The sequence below is a fragment of the Panthera tigris genome, chromosome A2 (genome assembly GCF_018350195.1).
Source record: "Panthera tigris isolate Pti1 chromosome A2, P.tigris_Pti1_mat1.1, whole genome shotgun sequence".
Taxonomy (NCBI): domain Eukaryota; kingdom Metazoa; phylum Chordata; class Mammalia; order Carnivora; family Felidae; genus Panthera; species Panthera tigris.
In genome coordinates, this window is record NC_056661.1 from 113799783 (window position 1) to 113821535 (window position 21753).

General features: G+C 42.3%; 1 pseudogene; it reads right to left on the reverse strand.

The window, feature by feature from the left end:
• Positions 1 to 4243: 4243 nt before the first annotated feature.
• On the reverse strand, positions 4244 to 20060 carry LOC102960556 (annotated as a pseudogene).
• Positions 20061 to 21753: the final 1693 nt, after the last annotated feature.

Here is a 21753-nt window from a genome sequence, read left to right on the forward strand (position 1 = left end):
TGTGTGTATGAATAAACTATGTGAGGCGCAGAGACACTAAATGACTTGCTCAGTCAGTTGTACAACAGGAACATTCCAGAAAAAAAAGCAGCATATAGTCAAGCCTAAATTGTATTTGTGTAGACTGAACACATTATGAAAACCTGAAGAAGGGCGAGAGAATAATGTTGATTGGCAGTGGCGTGGAGAAGGTAGTACTGAGCCTCAAACAAGGAGCCCTTGAAAAGTGAAGCAGGCAGGAAGAAGAGGGAAGGGCATGCTAGGTATGCCTGTGCATGACCATAGCATGAGCAATGACTCCAAGCTAAGAGTAGAGCATGGAATATTAGAGGAACAAGACAGAGAGCATCCTAGAATGGTGAGATGAGGTTGGAGAGGTTGAGTGGGTCCAAATTCTGGAGGCTTCTGATTTCCTGGCTTAAGTCCCAGGTCTGGCCCAGAGCCCTCAAAAAAAAAAAAAAAAAAAAAAAAAAAAAAAGACTTCTGACGTCCTCTGGGGGAAGGCAGAAAAATGGAAATACAGAAAATGGGAGTCAAGAGATCTGGGTTCTAGTCTTGGCAATTCACTACCAGCCCAATGACTTGGACAAGTCCCTTTACTTCCCTAGATCTGTATCTGTAAAATGAGGGGTAGAACTGGATAATTCCAGAGGCCATTTCCAGCTCTCACATTGTATGATTCAGTGAACACTCACCCCAAAAAATCCCCCCATAAGATGAGATACACCTGCTCTCACACTACTGGCTAAAGAGCTGTTTGTCACTTGCCCTCACATGTCTCAGCAGGTCCCCTAGGAGAGCCATGAGGTGAGAGGGATGTAACTTCTGGACCAACTGTATGTCACATCCACATATGAATAACTTGACTGTAAGGAAATATGCTGAAGTCCCAAATGCTCCTGATTAGTTGCAGTTTTTCTGTTCTAGAATAAGGCCTGCCATTTCCAGCTCTGATTTTTGCTAAACACATGATTTCACAGTTGACTGGGTCCAGAAAAAAAAAATGTACAACAGCTGACGAACAAGTGAACAGAGAACAAGTCCTCTAACATGACATTATCATATCACGTAGTGGACTACAATAGAGCCAGTAGAAGGGGTTAGTATTTTTTGGCATGGACAAGGACAAACAAGGACAGAATGTAACAAGTTTAAAACTTCTTTTCAATGAGGGACACCATGGACAAGGTTAAAGGACAGCTAAAAAAAGTGGAGAAAGATATTTGCAATGTCTAAAACCAATGAGGGATTAATAAGTAGAATATATAGGAAATTTCTGAAGGTCAGTAAGCAATCCCAATAGAAAAATCAACAAAAGCTATGTACGGGCAATTTCGAAAAGATAAAAGCCCAAAAGCTAATAAGCATGAGATGTTCAAAATAAGGGATAATCCGGGAAATGGAAAATTGAAGGAACGATGAGATGCTACTTTTCGCCTATGAGGCTAGTTAAAATAAAAAAGCTGGACAATGTCATATGTTGGCAGAAACGTAGGAACTTCTATGTACTGCTGTTGAAAGTGTAAACTGCTACAGGTAGTATGGAGAGCAATCTGGCAGATGATCAAAGTACATCAACACCTATGACCTTCTCTGGGTAAACATCTGTCTTAGTTTCTTAGGGCTGCCTTTGCAACGTACCTTAAACTTGAGGCTTAAAGCAACAGAAATGTATTCTCTCACAGTTCTGGAGTTCAGGAGTGTGACATCAAAACATCAGCAGTGCCTCACTCCTTCAGACACTAAAGGGAAAACCCTTCCTTGTCCCTTTCAGAGTCAGGCAGCTCCACGTGTTCCTCGGCTGCATAATTCCAATCTCTGCTTCTGTCTTTATGTGGGTTTCTCCTTTTTTTCTGTGTCTTTCCTTCTTCTGTCTCTTCTAAAGATACCAGTCATTAGATGTAAAGCTCACCCTGATCCAGTATGACCTCATCTTAACTTGATCACATTTGCAAAGACTCTATTTCCAAATACAGTCACATTCACAGGTTCCAGGTGGATATGACTTTGGAGGGGGGACATTATTCAACCCAGTACAGTTCACTCTCTGGGCCCCCCAAATATATGTCCTTCCCACATACAAAGTATATTCAACATCCCAATCCCAACATCCCTCCAGATTTTAACCAATTCCAGTGTCAACTCTAAGTTCAAAATCTCATCTAAGTATCATTGACTCAAAAAGTTCCAAATCTCATCATCTAAATCATCTGAATCAGATATGAGTAAAACTGGAAGTATGGTCCATCATGGGGCAAAATTCCTCTCCATCTGTGGATCTGTGAAACTAGAAAACAGGTTATCTGCTTCTAAAATACAATGTTGGACAGTTATAGGATAGACATTCCCACTCCAAAAGGGGAAAAAATGAAAGGAATAAAGGGGCCACTGGTCCCAAGAAAGTCAAAACAGGGAAAATTTCATTTTCAATTTCAAGGCCTGAGAATAGTCGTCCATGACTCAATGCACCCTCTGGGCCTATGGCAGCCCTGTCCACTGGGCCTATAATAGTCCCCCCAAACCCTCAGGTCCATGGTGGCCTGTCCTTTGGGCCTACAACGGCACCTTGGAGTCATCCTTTTTCTTGAAGAGTTGCAAATGTTTGTAGTCAGGTAGTTCTATCAGCCAATTTCCTATATGTCTTATGGAATTATGGAAGTCTGATAGCCTTTCTCTCATTTCATCCTGTCTCTGTTCTTTTCAGTCCAAGCTGGTTGTGTTTCTCTGATATAACATCCTCCAAAGCTTTATGGGTCTCCTGTGCGTGTCACATGGGTCCATGCCATTAGACAAGAGGGTTCTTGTCTGTCAAGAAAGACAGATCTTTCCTGCATTATGCTATCCCGATCCCTAGCTTCTGTAGAGATAGCTGAGAGATCCATGGGCCACGTGGCTAATTTGTTGGGCGAAGTTGTGCAGCCACACCTTCAGCCTTCTTTCAAGAGCACACTTTCCAACAGTGAATTTTCTTTTTTTTTTTCAATATATGAAATTTATTGTCGAAATGGTTTCCATACCACACCCAGTGCTCATCCCAAAAGGTGCCCTCCTCAATACCCATCACCCACCCTCCCCTCCCTCCCACCCCCCATCAACCCTCAGTTTGTTCTCAGTTTTTAAGAGTCTCTCATGCTTTGGCTCTCTCCCACTCTAACCTCTTTTTTTTTTCCTTCCCCTCCCCCATGGGTTTCTGTTAAGTTTCTCAGAATCCACATAAGAGTGAAAACATATGGTATCTGTCTTTCTCTGTATGGCTTATTTCACTTAGCATCACACTCTCCAGTTCCATCCACGTTGCTACAAAGGGCCATATTTCGTTCTTTCTCATTGCCATGTAGTACTCCATTGTGTATATAAACCACAATTTCTTTATCCATTCATCAGTTGACAGACATTTAGACTCTTTCCATAATTTGGCTATTGTTGAGAGTGCTGCTATAAACATTGGGGTACAAGTGCCCCTATGCATCAGTACTCCTGTATCCCTTGGGTAAATTCCTAGCAGTGCTATTGCCGGGTCATAGGGTAGATCTATTTTTAATTTTCTGAGGAACCTCCACACTGCTTTCCAGAGCGGCTGCACCAATTTGCATTCCCACCAACAGTGCAAGAGGGTTCCCGTTTCTCCACATCCTCTCCAGCATCTATAGTCTCCTGATTTGTTCATTTTGGCCACCAACAGTGAATTTTCTAATTTTAGCTTCCTTTGTAGACCAGGTAGACTGAATCTCCCCAACAAGGTGCTGGTTCCTTTTTAATAGTCCCTTCCTCAGTTCATCTTTCTTCTCACATTTTACCGTAAGCAGCAAGGAGAAACCAGGCTGTACCTTCAACACTTTGCTTACAAATCTCCCCAGTTAGGGGCGCTTGGGTGGCTCAGTCAGTTAAGTGGCTGGTTTTGGCTCAGGTCATGATCTTGCTGTTCATGAGTTTGAGCCCCACGTTGGGATCTGTGCTGACAGCTCAGAGCCTGGAGCCTGTTTCAGGCTGTGTCTGTGTCTCCCTGTGTCTCCCTCTCTCTCTGCTCCTCCCTGACTCATGTTCTGTTTCTCTCTCAAAAATAAATAAATATTAAATTTTTTTCTTTAAATAAAAAGAAATATCCTCAGTTAAATATTCAAGCTCATAGCATATGAATTCTGCCTTCTTTTCCTCTTTTTTTTTTTTCCAGCTCTGTCCTTTATATTTCCTTGGTATTCACTAATGAAAATACGTGAAGGTTAAACCATAGCAGCAACCTTCATTACCCATCTTCACATTCCTCAGAGATGTCTTCACTTAGCCCCTCACTGTTCTCTCCTTCACTCTCACTGCTACTGTCTTCTTCACTACCTTTATCATCTTTCTCAAGATTTTGAGATTCCTCCATCAGCAACATTTCTTCAATAAATGAGAAAAACTCCTTGGCTTCAGGATTTTCTCATTCATAGATTAGAGTCATCTGACATCATTTTTGCCAAATGGTAGTGTTGGCTCATTTCTGCTCTCAGAAATTCTGCCATTAACTCTAATGGGGCATGAGTATCTTTATTAGGGTTTACTGTCTTCATCATTATCTTCATTGTTGGTATCATCTTCACCATCATCATCTGTCGATTCAGGCAACTTATCATCAATATCCTGAAGGCAATGTTCATTATTTTTCTCCTGCTCTGAAAGGACTGCATTTTTGCCCACTTGACCTGTGCCTTCTTATAAGAAGAAAGATGACCGTAGCTTACTTAGACTGTAGATTTGTGTCTGTATTTTATTTTCAACAGTCTTTGAAGATACTCTATTTTCAGTATTCTTTAAAGAGGCTGTATTTTCAATAATTTTGGAAGAGACTTCCTTCTTTTCTGAGAATCTCCTAGCTACATTTAGGGAGACTTGTGTTAGTGAGGTACAAAGTTTGCTTGCCAATCTTGGTCTGCGTCCAAGGAGGCATTTATCTGACATTGCTTCATTTGGTTCAAGCAACACTTTTTCCTTTGGATCAAACACTAGCAATCTGCCATTCTGTCTATATTTTGGTACCTTTCTGCGTGCCACCTCAGCAGCTATGGAGCCCTAGAGCCTGAACCTGCTCATGGTTCTTTCACACTGCCCGTCCACAGAGCAGACACAGAAGGCCAGCCCAGCTCACATTTGGTGCCAAGTTTAGAGCGGGGAGCTGAGACACAGCATTACCATGGACACCTTTTTTTTTTTTCTTTAATATTTATTTAGTTTTGAGAGAGTGCAAACAGGAGAGGGGCAGAGAGAGGGGGACAGAGGATCTGAACAGGGATCTGCACTGACAGGCTGACAGCTGCAAGCCCAATGTGGGGCTTGAACTCATGAACCGCAAGGTCATAGAGAAAGAATGAGCAGGGGAGGGGCAGAGAGTGAGAGAGAAAGAGAATCCCAAGCAAGCTCCATGCTCAGTACAGAGCCCGACAGAGGGCTCAGTCTCACAAACTGTGAGATCATGAGTTGGACACTCAACCAACTGAACCACCCAGGTGCCCCCAAATTCTGCTTTCCACACAGCAAAGAAAACACAATTCGGCCAAGTTTTCTACCACTATATAACAGGGATAACCTTTGCTCCCATTTCCAATACATGTTCCTCATTTCCTTCTGAGCTCTTGCCAGAAGTACTTTTAATGTCCATTTTCCTATATGTATTCACTAAGACCACAGGCGCTTTCTCCTCTGTGTTGTTCCCATCTTTGTGAGTTTCTCATCAGAATCTAGACTTTGATTATAATGTGCCTCAAAATTCTTTTAGCCTCTGCCCATTACCCAATCCCACAGCCATTCCCACAATTTTAGGTATTTGTTACAGTAGCATCCTAATTCCAGGTAGCAAATTCTGTGCTAGTTTCTGAGGGACACCTTAAAAAGTAACACTAAATTGCTGACTTAGAACAAGGAAATTTATTCTCCTATAGTTTTGAAGGCCAGAAGTCTGAAATCAAGACTGTGCTCCTCCTCTGAAGGAGGGGGAGAATATTTCCCTGTCTCTTCTAGGTTCTGGTAGCTCCAGGTGTTCCTTGGCTGTGGACGCATAACTCCAAGATCTGCCTCTGTCTTTTCATTGCCTTCTCCTCTTTGTCAGTATCTTCCCTTCTATCTCTTTTAAGGACAATTTTCATTGGATTTAGGGCATGCCCACCTGTATAATGCAAGATGATCTTATCTTGAGGTCTTTAATAATTATATTTACAAAGACCATTTTTCCAAATAATTTCATATTCACAGGTTCTGAGGGCTAGCATATGGATGTACCTTTTGGGGGGCCACCATTCAACTGACTACAACATCCCAGAAATATTCTCACCTAGATTCATGTGGGTCTAAACCAGAGATATTCACTGCAGCATTGTTTGTGGTGGTCGGGAGATGGATGCCCACCACTAGGACAGCATGTAGGTATAATATGGTGGACGCTCACTGACTGCCCATGTGCACCCTACATTTCCCAGACTCAACAAAGTTGGTTAGGGCCATATAATGGTTTTGGTCAATGTGTTGTGAGTGGCAGTGACATGTGTTACTTCTAATCTGAGGAACATAATAGTGGGTATGAATTTTCCGTGCTCTCTCCTTCCCTGACTCAACAACCCTGTAAGAAATGTTGCCAGTGCCATAGCTATGAAATACAAGTGGTGCAGATCCCTGAATCACAGCTTGAAAAGGCTGCCTGGAAGAACGGCCAGACCTACAGAGGATTCTGCATGAATGAAAAAATACACTTTTATGTGTTAAGCTACTGTGATTGATTTGGGGGTTGTTACATGAGCATAGCACCACCTACTTTGAATAATGTATAAGCCATGAAATACTACCATTTGTTAGGAGCAACAGATCAGAAATACATAGCCTCACAGATAGATCTTAAAAACACAATGCTTAATGAGAAATCAAAAAAGAGAATGAGATATAGAACATAATATCATTTACAAATTTTAAAATAAAGACAAACAAATAAAATACCCATTTCACAAGAACACATCTAAATTTTTAAAAATACAATTAAAATGGAGGTGGGGGAGAGGAATGAGAATGGGGTAAAAAGGAAATCAATCCTTCTATCAAATAAGGGACTTGCCAGTTCTAATTACAATAATATTCCAAGATCTGAGGAAGATGATTAACCAGACAGAGAGTCTCCTCCTCAGGGCTAAGACAGAGGCTGGGGTGTTCTGGCCTAAGGTGATGCCCCAGAAAAAAGACAGAAGAGTAGCTTGGGATCCGCTGAGAGTTTAAGCGGTGAGGATGAAAAAGAAAAGAGCCAGCAAAGGAGCCTGGGGAAGAGGAAGACTTAGAAAAGTTGAGAAGGTAAAGAGCCTAGATGAAGTGTAACAGGATCCTAACAAAGAATGTGGCCAAGGGAGTGAAAATGAAGGTGTGGATAAAGGTATTGGACTAAATAAAACACAATTAAATCCAACACCTCTACCAAGTCCTACAACTCCACCATGACATGGCTCTCTTCATCTCTCCTTGACCCACTACTCTCCATACAGTGGTCTCTCACTTTTACAAAGTCTCAGGGGCCAGACACTTGCAGTTCCCTTTATCTCAAACAATTACCTCGCTGTCCCCTTCCCCATCTTTCCATGGCTTTTCATTCAAGTAGGTGCTCTGAGAGGTTCTTTCTGACCACACTTCCTAAACTGGCCTTCCCATCACTCTCTTTCCCATTCATTTAGTTTCTTCATAGCCTGCTTATTGTCTGAAAGTAGAATGATCTCTTCACTATCATCTCTCTCCACACAAAACCTCAAACTCCATAAAAGCAGGACCCTGTCTGGCTTAATCCTTACTGTATGCAGAGTGGTTGGAACATTGGATGGAACATGGTAGGTGACTCTGATAAGTTCAGCCCAATTGATGGGGTGCACAGAGCTGCTAATAACAAGTGAGACAGGAATAGTGAGAAAAGGAGGATGTTTTGAGAAATAGACAATGAGTTCAGTTTTGTCAATGTTGAATTTTGAGGGAGCCTGTGACATATCCAGGTGTAGCTTTCCAATAGGTCATGAGTCAAAAACTAGGAGAGACCAATAGATTTGAGAGCTGTTGGCAGTCAGTTGAAATTGTAGGGGAAGAAAAAAACTTTTTACTCTACCCTCTTAGGTTCATTGACTAGAGTCCTGAGAATCAGACTGACAAAAGACAGATGAAAGGAGAAGAGACATACAAATTTCATTTGATGTTAATTTTTATGTAACATGAGGGCCTTCTTAGAAAAGATGTGAAGAACCAAAGAAGTGGATAGGCCTGAGAGCTTATACATCAATTTTAACAAAGAATGATGAATTATAGAGATGTAACAAGACAAAGGAAAAGGTTTTGGGGGCTTCTGGGGATTGCAAAGAATGGGGAAGTAAATATATAAAGGAAAGTAATGGAAGACAAAGGTTATCTTAGTAAGGTTTTTTTGTGCTGATTTTTCATCTTCTTCATGGCCATAAAACTTCCCCAGGAGAGGGGATTTATGGCAGTCCTTATTTCTCAGGCGTTTCTGCTTTTAGACAGATAAAAGAAGCTTTAGAAAGATTTCTTTATCTGTTGAATCTCAAATGTCTTTAGCTCAAAATAATTTTTATGCCAAATCGGCATATTTTCGGGTGGTATATTCTGATTCCCTTCAAAACCATGAGGAGAGATTAGGTAGTAGAAAAAGAGAGAACACCACAATTGAATGAGGTCATAGTATACAATGCTTGAAAGCCACTGTGGAACCTAATCTCAGATTCCAAGAGATCTGCCTCTGATTCTAAGCTAAAAATATAGCATCAAGATTTCAGTGCATTTGCCCATTGTCTGGCACAGTGGGACAGAGGCAATTCCTGCCATCCAGGGAGTTTATGCTTAGCTAAAACATTCCATGCACGCTGAAATTAGGGTAGGCACAGCTGGGTCCCTGGAACACCAACTTGAAGCCCCTCCTGCCTAAAAACCATTGTTCTATCTTGGAGTCTCCCCAACAGAGCCCTTTGGTCACCTGAGGCTGCAGAGATTGAAACATTGCAGGAGCCTGGGAATGCATCACTTCTGAACAGAAAGCTAATAGTTCTGTTCAGATCAAGGTGGCCTTTAAATAATCTACATCAACCACAGTCTTCTTACCCAAAAGTTCTAGACTCAGAGCAAGTTGCCAACAGACACACTTAAAAAAGAAGGAAAATGCTGAGCCTGGGGACTAAATCAATTCTTATTCCTCATTGCATATTAGAATCATCAGGGGAACTTTAAAAACAGACACACCACCTAAGTCTCTCCTCACACCAATTATTATTTTTTTATTAAAAATTTTTTTTTAATATTTACTTATTTTTGAGAGAGAGAGAAAAAAAAATGAATGAGCAGGAGAGGGGCAGAGAGAGACACAGAGACACAGAATTTAAAGCAGGCTCCAGGCTCTAAGCTGTCAGCACAGAGCCTGATGCCAGGCTTGAATTCACAGATTGCAAGATCATGACCTAAGTAGAACTTGGATGTCCGACTGACTGAGCCACCCAGGCCACCCTCTCCTCACACCAATTAAATGAGAACCTTTGGGAGACAGGGATATGCTTAAAACACTACAGGTGATTCTAATCAGTCATGGATGAGAAAAAATGGCTTTGAACTATAAAAACGTGTCGCTGGAAAATTTTCCTTTCTCCCTTCCCTCCTTTCTTTCCTGGAAATAGAAGACATAAAAGAAATCTCAGCATGTATGCCTCACCCAGGCCAGACTTGGGTGATCAGCACCCCTTGGATCTCTGCCTATGATTGGTGGTTGAATGAATCAGTCATCTCCTGTTCCCAAGGAGCGACTGGGGAAAAAAGGTCCACTGAGAAATCAGAGGGAAGGAGGGAGAGTAGATCAAGTCCCACAGACAGCAGGATAACTTTGGTGGGTGCTGACTTGTTCAATTGGTATTTCCCCCCCGCCCACCCAACCTTCCCACCTTCCCCTTTGTCATAAGGGATGATCTTAAGAACTTTAGACACCACCAGTAAGAAGTCAAGTCCAGAATTAATTTTTGGACTTCTTTAAAACAATGAGTCGCTTAAAATCCCAGGAATGGGAATCATGCTGGCCTTAAATGCTGTGTTGGATGATAATTGAAAGCATTTGGCACAATCCACCACTGCATCCTTCTTGAAGCCACCTTCTTAGTGACAGGATACATTCCACCTTGTTCTCCTGAGTTTCTAAATAATGGCTCCCTCTCCATTGCCTTTACTGCTCCTCTTCCTTTCCACACTGGCCTCACACTTTTCTTGGGGGATACCCAAGGCATCTCTGTAGAGCTATAAAATTCCTCAGGACAGCTTAAAGCATAATTCAGCCCTATCCCCTCATTTTATAGGACTGAAAACCAAAGCCCAAAGAAGGTAAGTGATCTGCCCAAAGTCATAATTAGTGATAGGGTCAAGATAGAATTCATGTTTCCAGAACTCCATCTGCTTTCACTGCTTAATTCGCCTTACCACTGACTTGACACAGGAGGAAAAACACCAGCAAGTGTTGATTTGTATGAAGTTCCTTCTTTCCGGTCTCCTAAATTCTTGTTCTTCAAACTACAGTCCACTGGGGCGCCTGGGTGACTCAGTTGGTTGAGCATCCCACTTTGGTTCAGGTCATGATCTCGCGGTTTATGAGTTCGAGCCTGACGTCAGGATCTGTGCTGACAGCTCAGAGCCTGGCGCGGCTTCGGATTCTGTGTCTCCCTCTCTCTCTGCCTCTCTCCCACTCACAGTCTGTGTGTCTCTCTCTCAAAAATAAATAAACATTAAAAAAAATTTAACAAAATACTGTCCATAGACCAGTAGTGTAAGCCTCACCCAGACGTACTAAATGAATCAGAATCTGCATTTTAACCATATCACTAGGTGATTCTAAGGCACATTTAAATTTGAGAAGTACTTTTCTAAATTAGCATTTGGATATTCAATCATGCAGAGATTCAAGTACTTATTTAACACACGCTGTATAAAGCAGGATGATAGCCATTGAGAAGGTGATAGCACCAAAAACAAACAAACAAACAAACAAAAACAACAAAACACCACAAATAGAATTTAATTATCTTAAAAATTTCAGAAATAATGACAAATTGAGGTATTTAGTTGGAAACCAATGATACAGGCAGATCTGATAGCCTGGTTTCTATATCAAATAATTCTGGACTTAAATATTGTAATAATTAAAAAAATAAAAATTTAAACACCCATCATCCTGGTATTAAGTGCATATGTCGAATTCCAATGCTCCCAAACCACTCTTCATTGCAATCCAAAGCCGTTGCTTGAATCAAAACCACATGATGTAGGACTGACTCTGTGTTCTGGTCAAGGACTAAGCACCAGTTCCATTCTGGCTATTGTAAAACTCCTGGCACAGAATAATTGCTGCACTATTTCCAATTTCCTTGATCTTCCTGTTGTCAAAAACTCATTTCTGGTATGGATTCAAGCAGGCCCAAGTCACACCTGATGTCTGCCAACTTTCCTTCCCTCTTTTCTTATTAACTGAGTTTTGCATCAAGAGTGTTGGCCTTTCCTCGTCTCTTGGCAACAGAGTTTCCAGAGGAAGTGCAAGAGCAAGGGCATACACAAAGACTGTAACCCAACAAAGGCAGAGAGGATAAAGGTATCCAGAGTGAAACACAAAACTTGTGAATGGGGCCCCTTTGGTAAAATGAGAGTATTTATCAAATCCCAGGCATTACAGCTCCTGTGCTCTCTACTCTAGCACTATTTTTGTGTGCTCAAATAATGGCACTTGTAACAATCTAGGTGACTCTAATTGACTGCTGATTATAAATAAGACCAAGGGCTAACTCATGGAAACAAAAGACCTTGTAATAAATATACTAAGATCAAGGGCTAACTCATGGAAACAAAAGTCCTTAGAATAAATATACTTGGAAGGAAGAACAACACGTGTACAAAACAGTAATGTCAATTCAAGCCAGGATGTGACAGTAACCAAGTGAGGGACGAAGATGAAATGTGTGACAGATGCTGAAGGGAAAGGCCCAGACTCAAGCAAGGAGAGGATTGTATTTTTCTCTCTGCAGACTGGCCTCTTTTTTTGCTTATCTATAGTTATGGTGGGCAGAAGATGGGCACCCCACAGCTTCCCAGTTTACACATTATCTGTGGAACTATAGAGAATGCCCGTGTCTCATGGTCATGACCACAAATACCCAACAGAGGAAATGACTGGTCTGATTTGTATCAAGGGCCCACCCCTGTGCCAATCAATCAGCCGAGGCCAGGATCTGTCGTCAGCAATCCCTGACTGTCTGGGGACCATATGAGGAAAAAGGATCAATTCCTAGAACAGGGCATTTACCATATTGGCTTATGAGCTGAAAAGATACCCCAGAAGGTATGCATCTGTTAGACAGAGATATATAGTGACAAATCCAAGTGTCAGTACCAAGGCCAGGAGTGGCTGCCTGAGCTGGATGGAACCTCACTGTCAGAATTGCCTACCAGCAAAGTGGCAACATTTAATAGATACTCAGGGGGAACAGTCACCGGAGGTTAAAATGCTGGAGTTCTCTCAAACCCTTCCCTTTATCTCTCAAGTCTGCTTACTAATCTGTATCTGGACATTTCCTGTCACTTCAGTGTCTTCTGAAACTTACTGTGTCCCACAGTCCCTACTCATAGAACAGGCACCTGTCTTCTGGTGCAAGTACATCTAGACCAGTGTCAGGAAAAGAAGCTGTCTAGCCCCTGGTCAGCCTTCTGTTTCCTCATTCCAGTCCCTTTCTGGGGTTTATTCTCTAAAGGATGAGAACAAATGGGATTATTCGAAGACTGAATGTAAAAATGCAAGTTTCCCTGTGGTTCCAAGCAGGTAAGGCCTGCAGTGAATCTGGGTCATGTTCTGAATCAGTTTTGATATTTTGATAAAGACACTATCCAATAAACCTGCTAACTAATGTCAATTATGTGCTGATTATAGGTAATAAATTAATCCATGAGCTCAGGGATTTGAATTCCCAGCCCAAGCATCAAAAAATGACCTAGAAGCTTGTATGTGTGCCATGAAGGAAACTCTATTTTCTGTAGTTGCAGGGCTGATACTGTTTAAAATCAAATGTAGAACTTCCTCCTGTGATGGGTTGAATTATAACACAATTTTAACCCTCAGACTCTCAGGTAGTCTACTATTAAAGTGAGGGCATTGACTGGGGAAGAATGGGATCCTGTAAATTGGGATGGGGACAAGTAGGAAGACTCTGATGAAGTGAGGGACATTAGGTTCCTAAATTCTGACAAGTCTTCTTTGCCAGTGGAATAGGCCTCCCTACCCTCAGTGAAATTGGCCTCTCCACCCTTAGTGGGATAGGCTTTTCCACTTCTGAGGGGATTAACTCTGCACTGTCCCCACTTCTGAGGGGATTAACTCTGCATTGCCCAGGGAAACTGTAATGCCCCCTCCCTTGAGGCAGCTGCCATGCAAGGCAATGCTAATTCTCCTCAGTACCCACCTCCACCACTCTTCTTTCCTTCTTCATGGGGATGTGCAGAAGCGCACTATATTACAGAAGAGCAGAGTTTTCTAATTTATACAGATAGAAATGAGGGGGACATTGAGTAGGAATGGATGCTAAGGATATGGAATAATGGTGGAAGGAGCATAAATTTATGGATATGGGCTCATTAGGCCAAGATTCTACATTTAATGTTGCAGCTTGGGGAAAGAGAAAGGGCTCTAAAAGTTTGTTTGGTTGGTTGGTTGGCTGAAACATGGATTAAAAGGTGGCCCATGGTGAGTGAATTAGAAATGCCTGATCTAGGAGCACCTGGGTGGCTCAGTCGGTTAAGCCTCTTGATTTCAGCTCAGGTCATGATCTGACAGTTGATGAGTTTGAACCCCACATTGGACTCTGCATTGACAACACAGAGTCTGCTTAGGATTCTTTCTCTGCCTCTCTTTCTGCCCCTCCCCTGCTTATGCTCTCTCAAAATAAATCCTCAAAATAAATAAGTAAACATTAAAATAAATAAGTAAACATTTAAAAAGTTTTTTTAAAAGAAAGAAATGCCTGACCTACTTAATTTAATGTAGAAGAAGAGATTTAAAGGCAGAAAGATTGCAACATTATAGTGGATTTGTAATTTAGGACCTACTCACGCACTGGGAGGGTCCAGAAGACATACATTTCACCGTGACTGTGAGAAATAAGTTTGTGAGGGGAGCCCTCTTCTCTGTAGGCCAGACTTTACAGTGGAAACTATCGTGCTCGCTTCGGCAGCACATATACAGTGGAAACTATAGCCACTCAAAGGGGAAACCTAAATTCAATGGGAGTAATTGGACCCTGAAGTGTCAGGATTTAAGTGACAGCACTCAACAGTCAAAGGCAAAGGGGGCATGATTACCATAATGGACAGCAGAATCAAAGCAGAAATCAGAATTGTCTGACTCATGAAGATCTCATGGCATTGGCTACCTGATCTTAGTGTTTCTAGAAGTGAAATAGACAGGAAGCTTACTAAATTCTTACTTGATCTGCACACACAGAAAATTTCTAAGTCAAGTGAATAAAAGTCTAACCTGAATCATAAAAACAGAGGGTCATGGTCTCTCAGTTAATCCCAGATTTGTTTATAGACCTAGAACCCCTTGAACGAAGGAAAGGCTTCATTCCCCTTAAGGAAAGACCATGGTATACTAACAAAAATTTATACTGCTGGGGCACTGGGTAGCGCAGTCAGTTAAACATCGGCCTCTTGATCTCAGCTCAGGTCATGATCTCACAGTTTGTGAGTTCGAGCCCACATGGGACTATGCGCAGATGGTGTGGAGCCTGCTTGGGATTCTGTTTCTCCTTCTCTCTGCCCTTCCCCAACTTGTGCTTGCGTGCTCTCTTTCTCTCTCTCTCTCAAAATAAATAAATAAATAAAATTAAAAAAAATTATAGTTTTAATCTTTCTCCCAGCTTTCCCCAGAGGGACCTACAATCTTTTTTCAGGGTATACTTGCATTAGAGAAAAGAAAATCATCAGACCTTTCAGGAACACTCTCCAAATAGACACTAATCCAAGAGACTCAAACAAACATCAGTGTGGCCCACCAGTCAGAGTGGGGGCTTATAAAGGCCAGGTGATCAGTGGAGTTTTAGCACAGGTCCCTCTCACAGTGGGTCCCTGAACCAATCCTGTGATTATTTCTCCCGTTCCAAAATCCATAATTGGATATGGCAGAATCCCCACATTGGTTCCCTGACCTGTGGAGTGAGGGCCACTATGGTGGGAAAAGCCATGTGGAAGCCACTAGAACTGACTCTACCTAAGAAAAATAGAAAAATAGTAAATCAAAAGCAATACTGCATTCCTAAAGGGATTGTAAAAACTAGTGCCACCATCAAGGACTCAAAGGATGCAGGGGTGGTGATTTCCACCACATCCCCATTCAGATGGATCCTGGAGAATGACAGTGGATTAATGTGAGCTTAACCAGGTGGTGACTCAAATTTCAGTTGTTGTACCAGATGTGGTTTCATTGCTTGAGCAAATTTAACAAATCCCCTGGTACTTGGCATATAGCTATTGATCTGGCAAATGCCTTTTTTCTCTATCCCTGTCCATTATGCCCATGAGGAGCAGATTGATTTCAGCTGGAAAGGCCAGAATTATACCTTCAATGTCCTACCTCAGAGGTATATCCAGCCCTATGTCATAATTTAGTTCACAGGAATCCTGATCACCTTTCCCTTCTGCAAGATATCACACTGTTTTATTATATTGATGACATTGTGCTGATTGGACCTAGTGAGCAAGAAGTAGCAACTACTCTAAACCTACTGGTAAGATATTTGCATACCAGAGGTGGGAAATAAATCTAATATTCAGGGGCCTTCTACCTCAGTGAAATGTGTAAGGGTCCAATGGTATGGGACATGTTGAAATATTCCTTCTAATGTGAAGGGTAAGTTGTTACACCCGGCCCTTCCTACAGTGAAGAAAGAGACAATGTTTTGTGGGTTTCTTTGGGTTTTGGAGGCAACACATTCCTCATGTAGGCGTGTCACCCTGACCTACTTACTGAGTGACCTTAAAAGCTTCCAGTTTTGAGAGGGCCCCAGAACAAGAGATGGCTCTGCAGCAGGTCCAGGCTGCTGTGCAGGCTGCTCTACCACTTGGGCCATATGACCCAGCAGCTCCCATGGTGCTTGAAGAGTGCTTAGCAGGTCGAGATGCTGTTTTGAGCTGTTGGCAGGCCTCTATACATGAATTGCACCATAGACTCTTAGGACTTTGGAGCAAATTTCTACCACCCTCCACAGATAAACACTCTTCTTTTTAGAAATGGCTCTTGGCTAGGCTACCGAGCCTTAGTAGAAACAGAATGCTTAACCATGGACCACCAAGTTACCATGCAATCTGAGCTGCCTTCATGAACCAGGTGTTGTGGGTGTTATCTGACTGAGCAAGTCATGAAGTTTGGTGTGCCCAGCAGCGCTCCATTATCAAGTAGAAGTAGTGTATATGCAGTCGGGCCCAAGCAGGCCCTGAAGGCACAAGTAATTTACATGAAGAAGTGGCCCAAATGTCCAGCATCCCCATTCATGCCATATTACCTTCTCTCTCCCAACCTGCATGGCCTCATGGGGAGTTCGCTATGACCAGTTGACAGAAGACGTAAAATTCAGGCCTGGTTTATACAGATGCTTCTACATGGTATGTTGGCACCACTTGAAAGTGGACAATTGCAGCACTACAACCTTTTTCTGGGACATCCCTAAAGGACAGTGGTGAAGGGCAATCCTCCAAGGGGCAAATCTCTGGGCAGTGCACCTGGTTCACTTTGCTTGAAAAGAGAAATGACCAGATATGTGACTATATATTGATTCATGGGTCGTGGTCAATGTTTGGTTGGGTGGTCAGGGACTTGGAACATGATTACATAATTGGTGACAAAGAAATTTGGGGAAGAAGTACATGGGTAGACCTCTCTGAATAGGCAAAACAAAGGAAGATATTTGTTCCCCATGTAAATACTCACCAAAGGTTTACCTCAGCAGAGGAAGATTTTAATAACTGAATGGACAGAATTAACCACACTGTGAATACCATAAGTCTCTGTCCCCAGTCATCACTGTCATTGCCCAATGGGTTCATGAACAAAGTGGCCATAGTGGCAGGGATAGACGTTCTGCATGGGCTCAACAACGCGGGGTTCCACTCACCACAGCCGACTTGGCTAAGTCCACCACTAAGTGCTCAATCTGTTAGCAGCAGACACCAACACTGAGTCCCCTATATAGCACCATTCCCTGAGGCGATCAGCCAGCTACCCTGTGGCAGGTTGATTATATCATGGAAGGGACAGTGTTACTGGAATAGACACTCTGGATAGAGATTTGCCTTCCCTGCATACAATGCTTCTCCCCCAAGCAACCATCCATGGACTTTCAGAATGCTTTATCAATCATCATGGTATTCTACATAGCATGGCTTCTGATCAAGAAAATCATTTCACAACAAAAGGAATATGGCAATGGGTCCATGCTCATGGAATTCACTGATCCTACCATGTTCCTCACCCCCTAAAGCAGCTGGCTTAATAGAATGTTAGAATTGCCTTTTGAAGACTCAGTTACAGTGCCAGCTTGGTGGCAATACCTTGCAGAGCTGAGGCAAAGTTCCCCAGAAGGCTAATATATGGTGCTGTTTCTCATATAACCAGGATTCATGGGTCCAGAATCAAGGTGTGGAAATGAGAGTAGCACTGTTTTCTATTACCCCTAGGAACCCACCAGCAAAATGTTTGCTTTCTGTTCCCACAACTTTATTCCCTACCAGCCTAGAGATCTTAGTTCCAAAGAGAGGGACACTACCAGCAAGAAACACAGCAATGATTTCATTGAACTAGAAATGCCATCTGGCCAATTTGGACTCCCCATGCCTTGAAATCAACAGGAAAATAAGGGAATTACTATATTGGCTGGGGAAACTGGACTGCTATTCCACCATAGAAATAAGGAAGGGTATATCTGGAATACAAGAGATTCCTTAGGGCATTTCTTAGTATTACCTTGTCCTATGATTAAGGTCAATGAAAAACTACAAGGACTCTAATTATCACGAGTATTTCCTCCATTATGTCATGAATACATTTGAGTGTGTGTGTACCTTTGTTTTCTTTCTTCTCATGTTCTCTTATGTAAAATAAGATATACTGACTTTACAACAGTATTTAAGTATTGCTAACTTTACATCATAGTAGTTAAGTTGTAGGATATCACAAAGAGTAAACACTGTTCAATGAGTTTACCTCCTCTTCTGGGGAAGAGGTTAGTGCATTTTCAGTTATATGCAGGATAGTTATATCATGTTGGGTAGAATTATGACCTGGTTATTGTCTTTATTTGCATATTAAGTATAGTTTAAGGAGATGCTTGTGGGTGCCAACTTGATAAAGTGGGGGGACTTGAGATGATTTATTTTTTTGTGCCAACTTGACTGGATTATAGAGTGCCCAGATATTTGGCTAAACATCATTTCTGAGTATGTCTGTAAAGATATTTCTGGGTGAAATTAGTATTTTAATCAGTGGACTTGGGAAAGCAGCATGCCCTCCCCAATGTGGGTGGGTATCAACCAATCCATTGAGGGCCTGAATAAAACAGAACAGTAGAGGAAGAATTTGACCATTTCTTTCTGATTGCTTGACTGGGACATTGATGTTTTCCTGCCTTAAGCATTCCTCATTTTCAGACATTGAAACTTGGACTGGAATCTATATCATTGGTTCCCCTGGTTCTGAGTCTTTGGATTTACACTAAATTATACCACGGGTTTCCCTCGGTTTCCAGCTTATGGATGGCAGCCTATGGGACTTCTCAGCCTCCATAATTGCATGGGCCAATTCCTTATAATAAATCTCTTCTTATATGTATATCTTATTGATCTGTTTCTCTAGCAAATGCTGACTAATACAACCTGTTAGCTGGCTCCCCTCATGATCCCAAGATGGCTGCCTCCCTCATGAGCCTAAGATAGCTACCACAGTCCTAGGAGTCAAGTATTGGCTACATCCCCAGGATATTTCTTCAGGAGAGTTTCTTTTTATCAAGGAAGAAAATATTTCCCAGAAGCCTCCAGCAGACTTCCCCTTATCTCATTAGCCAGAATCATACCATGCACCCATGCTTAAGTCAATCACAGCCAAGAGGAATAGGACTACCATGATTGCCATAGGCCAAATAGAATTCATTCCCAGAACTGAGAAGGGGCCAGTTTCCCCTGAAGTATCTGACTATCTGATACCCAAAACTTTGGAGTTCTATTAGCAAGAGCTAGAGGTACACAATTAATGGTGTCCACCACAGCTCCAACTGTAGAAAGGTGTTTCCAGTCTAAAGAAGATGCCTGTCGTATCAAACAAAAGGAGAGCCAGGATTAGGAAGTTGCTTTCAGTCAGCCACCTGTCCTGTCCAAGCTATGTGAACAGCCCAGTTGTGCTGAACTGTGAGATGATAATAAGAGTAATAATGACAACTTAATAACAATTTCTGAGCACTCTCCATATACCACGCTCTGGACTAAGTGCATTACACACAATTGGGAATGCTGTGCGGGGGGACAGGACACGGGCAAAGCAAGCAAGGCACTGAATTTAAGGAGACACACTCTCAGGGTGGTGCACATGTGAGTTGGCACTTGAGAGTGAGTGCCTCCTTAACTTTTGTGCTCTAGGGTCCTTATATGTCTCACCCTAGTTTCAGGCCTGATACTATGTTGTGCCACCCAGGCCCAACACTCCATTTAGAATTAAGGCACCCATTCCCCCAGCTGCTGGGACTACAGGTGGCTGAGAGTTCTAAGCCGACATCTCGGTGAGGGAATTGCCCTCAGCTGAAGACAGCTGCCTTGTCCAAATTCTCATCCCTTCCTGGGGGCAGTGCCTACCCAATGACTGTTAAATGCAGAGGTAGGAAGGCCCAGTACTTTTGCATCAAGTCGGGTAAACTCTGCAGGGTCATTCCATATCCAGAGCAGCCCACAGGATCCACTAAGGCCTTTTTTGTAACTGCATTGCAGTTCAGCTTCTCCTTCTGTCCCATCTCATTCCCTTCACTCACAAAAGCACTTCCTAATTACCTTTTAGCATACAAATCTTTATCTCAGAGCCTGTTTCTTAGTGAACTTGTATGGCAACAGTTGGGGTGGAGCAGGAGAGGTCTGGAAAAGCAGACATTAGAATATGCTACTACAAGGACCTCATCCACAGTGGTAAGATGAAGCACTGATAGACCCTGAGATGCATTGATAGGACTTTTAAAACTTTCTCTAGGGTGAAGTAGGGTGGGAAACAGTGGAAGGGTATGTGTTGGCAGGTGTAAGGTGTCAAGCATTTGAGATGTGGGGTAGATAATAATTCAAGGACTATGGAATCGGATGGCTATTGCTGGGAAAAGAGATGCATAGGAGAAAAACCATAAAAGACTAAGTATGATTAATTACTAATTAAAGCTAAATGTTAATACCAGAAGTCTTCTTTGGAAGCATATAAAGAAATTCTCATATCTTGCAGCCGGAGGACAGAGAAATCTGAGTGTCAGATTCAGGACTCAATTATAAGAATAGCAGAGCCCCAGAGGATATTGAATTCTCAACCCAGAACGTATTCCACATAGAATTTGGTCTCTGATTAGGAAGGGGTGAGCCACTGACACTTGGGATGGAAACACCTCCACTGATGCACTAAAAAATCTGAAATCCCCAGATTTCCCTAAACATTTTGGGTCTGCAGAATTGGTTCACCCCTTCTGCCAAAGGCTAGCACTCAACACTTGCCTGAAGACAATGCAAGGGATCTACTTGCATAACAACACATGCTGCTCTCTGGAAGACAGCCCCAAAGATAGCCCCAGTGGTCCCAGTTTCCTGATACAGCCACTCTTCTCTAGCCTCCTTTTGCTCTGAATGGAACTGACTTTTTTAACCAAAAAGTTAGTTTTAACCAAAAAAATTTTTTTTCTTTTTTCTTTTTTTTTTTTTTGGGGGGGGGGGGGTCAGGGGGTCGTCACCCACTCTGGGGAAAGCCAGCTGCTATGCTGTAAGGATACTCAAACAGCATTAAGGATGGGGCACTTCGGTGGCTCAGTCAGTTAAGCATCCAACTATGGCTCAGGTCATGATCTCACAGGTCATGATCTCACGATTCATAGGTTCGAGCCCCATCGTGTCGGGCTTTGTGCTGATAGCTCAGAGCCTGGAGCCTGCTTCGGATTGTGTGTCTTCCTCTCTCTCTGCCCCTTCCCCACTCCCACTCTGTTTCTCTCTCTCTCTCAAAAATAAATAAACATTAAAAAATTTTAATCAACACAAAAAGCATTATGGCAAGATCCACAAGGCAAGGAACTGCAATAAATAGCCAGCAAGCAACTAAGACCTCCTGCCAACAGCCATGTTATGAGCCTTCCTGGAAGCCTTCAAATGAATACAGCTCCAGGCAACATCTTGACTGCAATTCATGAAAGACCCTGAGCCAGAAACACAGAGCTAACCCACACCCAAATTCTTGATCCACAAAAACTGTGAGATAATAAATTTTGTTGTTTTAAGATGCTAGATTTTGAGGTAATTTGTTACACAACAATAAATAACTAATATAGGCTCTCAGGATCTATTCCCACCTCCCATCTAGGTCATCAGATCAATAACTGGGGTTAAATCACAACATAACCTAATTGGTAAGTTCTGAGTCTTTTAAGAAACACACACACACACACACACACACACACACACACACAC